The following is an 11746-nucleotide window of genomic DNA, read 5'->3' on the forward strand; positions in this document are numbered from 1 at the left end:
AACCAACATTTCCTTGAAAGACCAGTGGTGGAGAGTTAATGGTTTAGAGGGGAGTCATCTCGCGATCAGCGCCAAAGGTATTCGGACATGAGAAATGCATATGAAGTTGAGGCACGAAGGGTGGAAACCAGGAAAATATCAGCTGATCAAGGCAGAGAGCGGCGTGCATATGAAATCTCAAAAGGAAAAATGATCGAAAGCAGAATACCAAGGCCCAGGTACGTCCTTCCAGCTAGAGGGGAGGTCAGTGAGTCTTGGAGGGTGGCCCAACACAAAAAGTTCCCTAGGACACCGACTAGGACTCAAAAGAGACGGCTGTTGAGGGAAAGAGCTATTGCAAGAATAGAGGAGTCCGCTAAGTTGAGAAATGAACCCAAAATTGATGTTCCAGTCTTCAGGAATCCAGTGGGGAGTAAATCCAAGTTTGGAAGATCGGCGACTGAGGATAAGTTTGTAGAGGATGATGATGATTTGTTAAGCGAAGAGGATGATCGAAAAAAAACAATTAATTTTTGCGGTGGAGAGTTTCACATCACTGTGGATTGTGCCACAGGAGTGGTGATACTACCAGAGAGGTTTAAATTGATAGAAGAAGAGAATGGGGAGTTGACGTCCCAATAGTCAGTGCCAAAGGAAGAGCATGCAAATAAACTCCCTGAAGGGAGTTCAAGAGTGATTATAAAGAGAGATCACCCAAATAAGCCTAAACAGGTGATACTTGAAAAGCCTACACTGGCCATGACCAAGCACAGAAGGCCGTTGTACATCAAGGCCCATGTCAATGGGAAACCAGTGTCTAGGGTTTTGATTGACAATGGCTCAGCTGTGAATGTTCTTCCAGTAAGAATGTTAAGAAATTTGGGCAAAACTGAAGAAGATTTGATTCCTACTGAGGTTTCTGTTGTTGCGTTTACCGGGGAAACCACCAAGACCATTGGGGCATTCTCCGCTGATGTTACTGTAGGGAGCATGTCGTCTTTATGTGCATTTTTCGTGGTAAACTCCTCCGCCAACTTCCAAGCGTTGTTAGGCAGAGATTGGATTCATGCAAACCAGTGCATCCCATCCTCAATGCACCAACTGTTGTTATTTTGGAAAGGAGATGATGTGGAGGTTGTAGAAGCGGATGGACAGCCGTTCCAAACAAGTGCAAGTGCAGTGGAGGCCAGATATTACAATGGGGATTTCGGGCCTATCAAAATTCGTAGCAATAGCAAGAAAGAAAATCCATTGTACATGCAAACGCCAACTCCAAGCTCGGTGTTAGAAAGAATCCTCAAGTCTACTGTTATCGTGCCGCCTAGGCCGATAATTCAGCCGCTGATTGGGGAGATTGATGATTGACTTGAACCAAAAAGAAAAGGAGGTAGCTGCAACCTCCATATGGAAGGCGCATGTGCAGCAAGTCCTGGACAAATTAAGGAAAGAGGAAGCATGAGACACCTATGGAACTGAGGTTGTTCAAGAAGAAGAATACGAAGAGGATGAGCTCCAAGTTGATGAATTGTTGATGGCGCCATCTCAAATAGAAGATGGCCAACACGAAGTGCAAGACCCATTGGAAGAGATTAACTTGGGGGAGCGGGAGAATCCAAAAGTAGTTTATGTGAGCAAGCTACTGGAAGAGTAGTTGAAGCAAGATCTGATCAGTGTGCTGAAAGAATACAGAGATTGTTTTGCATGGAGTTATGATGACATGCCAGGGTTGGTCCGGAAATTGGTCGAACACCGACTTCCACTCAAAGCTGGTTTCAAGCCATTTCAACAGCCATCTCGTCGCATGTCAAAAGAAGTCGAGTTGAAAGTAAAAGAGGAAGTCGAGAAACTGTTGAGGGCCAAGTTTATAAAGCCAATCAGATATACCGAATGACTTTCGAACATTGTGCCAGTCATGAAAAAGAATGGCAAGATCAGAATATGCATTGACTTCCGAGACTTTAACTGTGCAACTCCCAAAGATGTGTACGTAATGCCGATACCTGATATGTTGATTGATTCGGTGGCTAGGCATGAGCTGTTATCTTTCATGGATGGATTCTCGGGCTACAACCAGATGAAAATAGCAGAAAGTGACACTCACAAAACTGCATTCAGATGTCCAGGAGCTGTTGGTACGTTTGAGTGGCTTGTCATGCCATTCGGGCCGAAAAACGCAGGGGCCACATACCAAAGGGCTATGAACTCAATCTTTCATGATATGATAGGGCATCATATTGAAGTATACATAGACGTTATTGTTGTGAAATCCAAACAAGCTGCCGATCACATTGAACACTTGAGGAAGAGCTTCCAAAGAATAAGGCAACATAAGTTAAAGTTAAATCCATTAAAATGTGCCTTTGGTGTGAAAGCTGGAAACTTTTTGGGATTTCTGGTACATCAGAGGGGAGTTGAAGTGGATAAAGACAAAGCCAAAGCTATTATGGAAGCAAATCCGCCTAGAAACAAGAAAGAGTTGCAACGCTTCCTTGGGCAAGTAAATTACTTGAGACGTTTTATTTCTAATCTTGCAGGGAAGACGAAGGAGTTTTCACAGCTGTTGAAGCTCAAAGACAGCAGGGAGTTCAAATGGGAAGAGTCGCATCAGAAAGCTTTTGATGTGATCAAAAGATATTTATCTATCCCACCTGTTCTTATGCCTCCCAGGTGTGGAATGCCCCTTAAATTATACATCTCTGCTGCTCATGAATCAATTGGATGTTTACTAGTTCAAAATAATCACGAAGAAAATGAGCAAGCCATCTATTATTTGAGTAGATTCCTCGCACCAGTAGAGGTGAAATATTCTGTAATTGAGAAGCTGTGCTTAACACTGTATTATGCTCGTACTAAGTTGAGACATTATTTGATTCAATCAAGAGTGTTTGTGGTGGCTAAAACCGATTTGATTAAATATATGCTTAACAGACCAATCCTCTCTGGGCGGATTGGTAAGTGGTCTTTAGCATTGGCCGAGTTTACATTGACATACTACCCCCAAAAGTCAGTAAAAGGCCAAGCTATAGCCGATTTTTTAGCTGACCACCCTTCACTTGATGAGCCTATTGGAGAGCAGGTTGGTTTTCCAGTTTGTGGAGTGGAATTTCGACCATGGGAATTGAAGTTCGATGGATCGAGTACAGAAACAGCAGCCGGAGCTGGTATTGTGATCACCTCCCCAAGAGGTGTGAAAACCGCTCTATCCTTTAATTTGGATTTTCCATGCACCAACAATCAGGCGGAATACGAAGCACTGGTCATTGGATTGGAAATTCTGAAAGATTTAGGGGCGAGGGAATTGTTAATATCAGGGGATTCTCAGCTAGTACTCAAACAGTTGTCAGGGGAGTTCAAATGCACAAGTTTGTCCTTGGCTCCATACTATACCGCGACATCCCAACTTCTAGATGATTTCGAGGAAGTGTCATTAGTACACGTCCCAAGACAAGAAAATTGAGAGGCTGATGAGTTGGCACAGGTTGCTTCGGGATTGAAGATGTCTCCAGAACTTACACACAGGCTATGTGTTGATCCAGAAGAGAAACCACCCTTCAATCCAGCAAAGGGGAATTCAGGTAGACACGCTCAACTTGGATATAAACTTAGCTGGTGACTAGAGGGATGACATAAAACAGGTGTTAGAATCAACCGGGAGAGATATTCCACATGGTTTAAAAATGAGAGCTCTGAATTACGTCTTAGTAGAGGGAGATTTGTACAGGAAAGGTTTGGATGGTTTGCTCCTCAAATGCATAGGTTTTCCAGAGGCTTTAGAGGTCATGAAGCAAGTTCATGAGGGAGTATGTGGAGCGCATCAATCTGGAGTAAAGATGAGATGGTTGATAAGGAGGTATGGCTACTATTGGCCATCCATACTGAAAGATTGCATCAAACATACTAAGGGATGCCAACCATGTCAGAAACATGGGAACATCCAAAGAATTCCGGCGGATGAGCTTCACAGCGTTGTCAAACCATGGCCGTTCAAGGGCTGGGCGATGGACTTAATAGGGAAAATCTACCCCGCATCATCTAAAGGCCACTCATTCATCTTTGTGGCTACAGATTTTTTCACCAAATGGGTAGAAGCAGTGCTTTTGAAGAAAGCGGAGCAAGGGGATGTCATTAACTTTGTGAAAGAGAATATTATTCATAGATTTGAAATTCCAGAGTCATTGACCACGGATCAGGGAACTATGTTCACGGGCTCAGATATGAGGGAATTTGCAGAAGACTATGGAATCAAATTGATAAACTCATCCCCTCATTACCCACAATCCAACGGACAGGCCGAAGCATCGAACAAAATTTTGATAAAGATTCTACAGAAAATGATGGAAGAGAATCCCAGGGATTGGCCACGGCTATTATCAGAAACTTTGTGGGCATACACAACATCCAAGAGGACCGCCACTGGAGTGAGCCCTTTTTCCCTTACCTTTGGCCACGATGCAGTGCTCTCATTAGAGATCATGGTGCCATCAATGCGAGTGGCAAGACAAAATGAACTTTCCCTTGAACATTATAATGAAGCAATGATCATGGAGTTAGAAGAACTAGACGAGCTGAGAATCCAAGCATACAATGCTCTGTTGTTACAGAAACAGAAGGTTGTGAGAATCTACAACAAAAGAGTTAACAAGAAAAGCTTCCATGAAGGGGAAATAGTGTGGAAGGCCATACTGCCATTAGGAACAAAGGATAGGGAGCTGGGCAAATGGTCTCCCAACTGAGAGGGACCATTCAAAGTACATTAAGGTGTTAGACGGAAATGCATATTGGCTGTCAAGTTTAGATGGTCATCCACACAAGAGATGCATAAACGGCAAGTATCTCAAGCCGTATTTTCCAAGTATGAGGGAAGAAGTAGAAAAAGCGAGCGAGTGAGGCGAACAGAAAGACTGATATCCAGCGGGGAGTTGGCCTTTAGGGCCACTTTTGTATGGGTTTAGTTCTTTATTTCAAGATGTCATGTGATGTAGGCCTTAGGGCCACTAAAATAAATATATGTTGTTTATGTTTAAACAATAAGATTGATCGGAGAAAGTGGGACAGTAAGCCTTTTCATTATTTTGAAGGCCCTTTGTTTCAGCAAGGAGTCTGCCTTATGGCCACTTATTATATATGCATTCGGTCGATATTTCTAATGTTCTTATTGTACGAGAAATCATGGTGAAGTAGACCGTACCGCCATTATATAAATTGGTTGTTTGCATGTGCAGTGACAACCATGAAGTAGGCCTTCCGGCCACTTGGAATATGGCAAGAAAGAAATACCTCGAGCAGGGAGTTGAGCTCACCGAGCGGAACAACGAGTAACAAAAGAAGAGCAGAAGAAAACGAGGGCGTTATGAGAACCCCGAGAGGAACCAGAAGTGGACTTTGGTATAGAAATAGGCTATCCAGGCATTTTTGGACGATTTTTAGCTTCATGTTGTAAAATTTTGTTTTAAGTAGGCCGTCGGGCCACTAATGTAAATGTTTGATGGTTATGATGTAAAAAACGAGAAAGATTAATTAAAGTTGGCCAGTAGGCCACTTTTGTCATATTGGATCCATTATGTTTCGATAGAGAATGAAGAGAGGAAATGATGTCGAGTGGGGAGTTTTAAGCCAACATATGGTTCTGATTGAAGCTATTGAAATGAGTTGGGTTAAATGGATTAAGAACGAATAAAAACTTCTTCCCAACATCCAATACACTACACCCCGTACAAATCCACCTTCGTTTCACATCCATCACCCAACAACCACAACACCAAACTACCAGTCAACAAAATATAAAGCGAAATCACCGCACGCAAGAACAATTAAACGTGTATGCGGGAAAGGGGTCCGAATGAAGTGCAAATGCATATACGTGTATGCGGGAGAGGGGTCCGACTGAAGTGCAATGCATAAATGCTAGGGACAAGGGAGTCGTCTTGAGCGGATGCAACATGTAAGAGCACGTAAGGGCACATAAGAGTTGAGAGGTACCTGTGTTGCAAGATACCCCAAATAACACCAATGCTTAAGTGTCAAGTGCACCAGGGAATTGAGGCTAACCCATGGCCAACCTCAATCCAGTGATACCTGTTAGAAGCAAACATGCCAAAGACATATACAAAACATAGGAACAATGAAAGTTATTCTCGCCCTAATCTTCAAGATACCTCGCATTAAGTTTTATTCTTGATTTCTCCATCGAAGATTCCCATCTTTCCTCCATGGCAGTCTTAACTCATCCTTCATAGAATGTCTGCAACAACTTCACAAAATCAATTGCCATTGCCCAACGATTTTACTGGATCCTACTCCCTCCAGGTTTGGCACAACACTTCCCTAACCCCCGGAAAGTAAATCTGAATTTGACGAGGATGGTGAAGAGGCTCCCACTACGCTAGATACAGTAAAGAGCTCCAGTGGGTTTTCGTTGGTAGGACCCAACAAGCTTTCGGTATTGTATCCAAGCGTTAATTTACATGGACACGACGTCAGAGTCGTGCAACGAATCGCGCCGTACCAAGGAAGCAGCTGGTTTATTATTTTGAGATCTTAGTGAAGAATGCAGGTCTAAGAGGAAAATTGCCATCGGATTCACCACTTCTACTTTCAAACTCTGTCACCTGCCGGGATGAGAAACAAATAGTTATGGATATCATGGAGGTGGAAAGGGACAGACATTTGGCCCAACTTTCTCAGCTGGTGATACAGTGGGAGATGGTATAAACTGTGATACACAAGAAACAATGTTGTAGTAAGAACTATTCATAAAGATGTCAAGGGTCCTTAGTTTCCCACATATGCTATTCAAAGGTAGAGTGAAGAGAACTATTAACTTTGGAAAGAATTCATTTGTTTTCGATCTTAAAGCATACGAAGCAGCAAATCCACATCTTTTCTTAGAGCCATTATATTTACTGGAACTGTAAAAGGCTGCCAAGGGAGTAAGCCTACAGTAGTGGGGGAGTCCACCGATTTATAAAGATCCAGGATGCGTATGAACTTCTCGTTGATGACGAGAAAAGTAGGCAATATGATACTGATAAATGTGTGAACCCGATGAAGACATCTCAAGCATGGATGTAGTGGCTTACGAAGAAGAGAAAAACATTTTGTTAGAGAAGAGATATGGCCATTACAGCTTAGGTTGAGCAACAATAGCTGGAATTGAATCCATGAGAACGTCGCCTTGCTCAATCAAAGATTGAACCTGAAGAAAAAATGAAGATACTGGTGAAAGAGAAAAATGCATCTTTGGAGAAATTTAACAGCACTTTAAAAGACATACCCTTGTTCTGTGAAAAGGGGATCTAATGAGGAGGAGAGAAGGACGACAGAGAAAAGAGAAGGCTGAGGAGTGATGAGAAAGAGCGGGCACTTGAAATTTGAAATGAAAGAGTGGGCAAATGGGCTACCTACATTCTTGGCCCATTACAAGTGGCCCAATTCACAAAAATCAATTGGGTTATTACGAAGTGAATTAAAATTGGGCTCATATACAAGCATTTTGGCCCAATGGGCCAATGCTTGCGGGGGACATTTGTTGGGGCAATATTTTAATTAGGCCCAAAAATAAACAAACCCAAGCTCAAAAGTAAAAAACAAAACCCATTAGTAATTTAAATTGATTTGAGTGAGCCAAAGAGCGTGCATATAGGAGGACATCGTGGAACGTATAGGAAAAGATAATAAGGGAGTGGAGAAGAAACCGCACGCAACCGCACAGTGAAGAAAATGAAAGGATCGGCAAACACATGAGACTCTACACACAACTCAACTCTACACAGACAAAAATCTACAAAAAACTCTCTACAAAAATTCAATCTTCAAGCACTAGTTTTTAATCGTTTCAGTATATTCCTAGCACTCTACGTTTTCTCGCTTTAGATTTCAGCAACCAGTTATTATATTTTTCAAGTTTTTGATGAATTCTTACAGTTTTGTAAATTCAAAATCATGTCAGGGGATTATTTGCATCAATTTCCAATAGTTTTCTTTATTTTGGCATTGCATTTGTTTTAGGAGACTAGAACTGACGGTCGAATTTAGAATTCACGTTGCTTGAATATTTAGAAGTTAGATTTTCTCATTTTCACACAAATCGGTGCAATTTTGCACCTGACACGCCCGCAAATCAAATATTGTGCAAATAGATAGGGATAGGGATAGGAGGCCTGCATGCTAGCGGAACACCAGCTATCTTGCCCTTCTCCTTCTCATACATATACACAGGCGAATCCCAGACATAAGCCATGACATAACCGCTGCTATCATCCCACTGATCTCATTACAACTATCATGTTCGTTTATACACCAAGGCATACCTAATATATGGATATATGAATGACTTATCTCTATGATAAACAACTATAACTCACAACAATGGTGGTACTCGAATCTTCCCAACTTCCACGCAAGCTCATTTATTGGCTTGGGAGAGGGCGGTCGTTGCGCATTCAACAACTCTTTGCGATAATCATGAAATCAAAGGAAAAATTGCAACTTTAGTACAATTTGTTAGAGTAGATGTTCAGCGAACCAACTTGTGGCTAGAATTTTATTGATTCTGCATAAAAACAATATTTATTTTAATAATATTTTACTATTTTGTCTAATTATGACATTTGTTCTATCTGTATATCCATGTAAGCTGCATAGATAATGTCTTTGAATATTATAGTACCATAATATCTATCTTACAATATAGATCATGAAATTTATTATACGAAACTGTATATTCTAAATTCGTTCATAGTCGAATCAGTCGTCTAAAACAAGGATAAATGTCGTTCGAGCTCAAGACTAGCATCTTTGATAGTAACACCACATTTCATTGGTGTCAACATGGAGATGTCCAATCACACAAATATTGAATTCTATGTTCTGTTGAGATAGTCGAATTCAATGAGTTGAATTTGATGACTGAGTTTTGATGGTGGTCAAATATATTGCTTGTAAAGATATTTATAAGTGAACTCAATATTTAAAAGTTGTGGAAGTTAACATGACTGCTAGTTTTGTTATGAGAGTGTATCTGCGTAATTTAGTGAATAAGTTCCAAAATTAGAAGCTGAAAAAAATGAACGAGTAAAAAATTTTGATGTTCAAAATTTTCAGTTTGTTTCATAATAACGTTTTTTGTATCACCGTCTCAGCCTGATCATCAATTGGAATAATGATGAACCACAATAATGGATTATTTGATTATAAGATTGGAGAATCCTAATACAACTCTAACTAGGAGGAGTCTTAGTTAGATAAAAACCTAGTAGAGGTTTGACAAGGTATAAACTACCAGTGGAAACTTGAATGAGATTTTTGACAAGATAAAAACTCCAAAATAAGAGTCTTTGTAGAATTCTAACTTGATTCGTGAAAATTATAAATATGACAATACATGTCAAATTTATATGCTACATATTTTATCTCCTCACATCAGTCTAAATTCAGCCACCCTCTTGTTGGACAATCCCATGATCGAGCACCACCACTCTTCATCGTGAGCCACACTGCCCACCGCAAAACCTCCGTCCCGCCACTGGAATCTTACAAATTTCCCGTGATTAAACCTCAATGCAAATTTTGTCTAAATTTCTAGTGCAATCTAGGAAAAGGATAAAGTTTTCAATCTTAGACCTAATTCTTGTAGATTGAAGAAAGACGACTTCCAGTAGATCGTTCATAGAGATTACAAGAAGAGCTATCTCTTATTAAAATCCAGAATAATTTGGCGTCCATCGCTTAGAATGCAGAAGTAATAAACTCTAAACATATTATGTATGAATTCGAATAATATGACGCCCAAGTCATATTTTGAATGTCAAAGCTAAAAATTTTCAATTTTCATTGTGGCTTGGGTGCGAGAAAACGATACTTCAATAGTGATATCAGAGCCTAGATTCTCCTTCATATATTTCGTGGTGTTTGTTTTTTAACTGTGTTGAGTTATTTGATTTTAACCGTTTAAGAAATTTCAGAAATCATAATCATGAAAATCAGTTTTAAAAAACATTTTTTTTTCTGCGAGTCTACTCGCAGGCATCCGTGGTGGGTTTGGGCAGCAACGACTACCCAAAACACTTTAAAACAATGTTTTTTTTTTGTTTTTTTTATTTGAGGCATGGCAGTACATAGTGGCTGCTCGAGAAATTCGGACAACGAGTGATGCACAGCCAGGATGTTCGAGATGGCCTTGGGCAGCCCTAGCCCACGGGCCGAATTGTTTACGCCCGGGTGAGATTTTATGATTTTTGAAAAATTTATGGACTAAATTGATGTTTTATGAAAATTTTACTAATACCCTTGAAACTAATTTTTGATAAAGTCATGAAATTCAATTATAAAATAAATAATTAAAATATTATTTTTATTATTTATGGTAAAAAATAAATTTTAATTATTAATAAATTAATTGAATAATCAAATGAAGATGTTTATTTAATTTATTGATTTATTATTAATTATAGTGATTAATGACAAATTTACATGATACATAATAATATATGATATTATATTAAAAATATATGATACTATATAGTTTATATAATATGAGATATTATATAGTAAAAGGATTATCGAGAGCTATGACCAATGTGCTAAGTGTATGTTAAGAAATTTTACATTGTTGTATTTATAATTATTTGATAATTATTAAAGTTATCCTAGTTTATGGAATGTTATCCCCCTTAAATTTGTATCTCAATATACCATGAAAATTTAATATAAATATTAGATTTAGTGCGAGATCAAAATTTGAAGATGGTAGACCAAGATCATCAACAGTTTTGATGATCGAAGACATATAAAATGCTGAAGCTTATTTAATATACATTTGTATCCCTGCATTTACCTAGGTTTTGGACTTCGTTCCGTGTATGGCTCTCACAGATCAAATAGCTCACAGTTATCGACCATTATTATTATTTATAATTCATGTGATATATTATATATAACAATGTGTGCGTTATTATTATTATTATTATAATAACAATAGTTGTTTGAATCTGAAAAACATACAAATTAACATGATATAATTTTAAAATTAAACAATGAGACAAATTTTCGAAATTAAAATCCCTCTTTTTGAATAAGATTCGAAATTTATATCATGCCTATTAAAACAAAAATTAAAAGTTTTTAATATTTTCTTGCCTTCCATCAACGGTTGCATGACGAACGGTACCCACAGTCAGTATCTTACTTATATCATTGGGATACTCGGACGCTAGAAATCTGTGATTTCGACTGATATACTTTATGTGAATTACATGAATAATTATTGAGAGATCTCATGGTGACAATCCACTAAGATTCGACATTGATGGGTCGAGCTCGACACGTGAAAAGAAACATCGTCATATTATTGGGTTTTCATCAAACGTGATGCAAATTACGTAAGGGTTGCATGATTTTCAATTAGGCTCTACATTATGGAAATTATTATTGACTGATATTATTCGGGATCATGATTTAGCAATTAGGTCGTGCGTACTCGTTAAAAAAATATGGTTTTCCATTTACATCAAATAGTGATGAAAATGTCAAAAAAAGTGAGATATAATTTATAAAACAAAGTCCATATAATATGTTTTATAAAATATTTTAAAATAGTCGGCAATGATTATATGTTTCATATTCAGTACATTTACGATTTCGTCACGTAATCCAGTATCTGTTATACTCGATCAAAACAAGCTAACCAGACCTACTTTCAAGAGTTGTATGATACTCGGACTCGAGTGAATGTTGTTAACATCCATAAACACATACAAGAGTTATATGG

Source organism: Primulina huaijiensis, chromosome 7 (assembly GCF_012295235.1).
Source record: "Primulina huaijiensis isolate GDHJ02 chromosome 7, ASM1229523v2, whole genome shotgun sequence".
In the NCBI taxonomy this organism is placed as follows: Eukaryota; Viridiplantae; Streptophyta; class Magnoliopsida; order Lamiales; family Gesneriaceae; genus Primulina; species Primulina huaijiensis.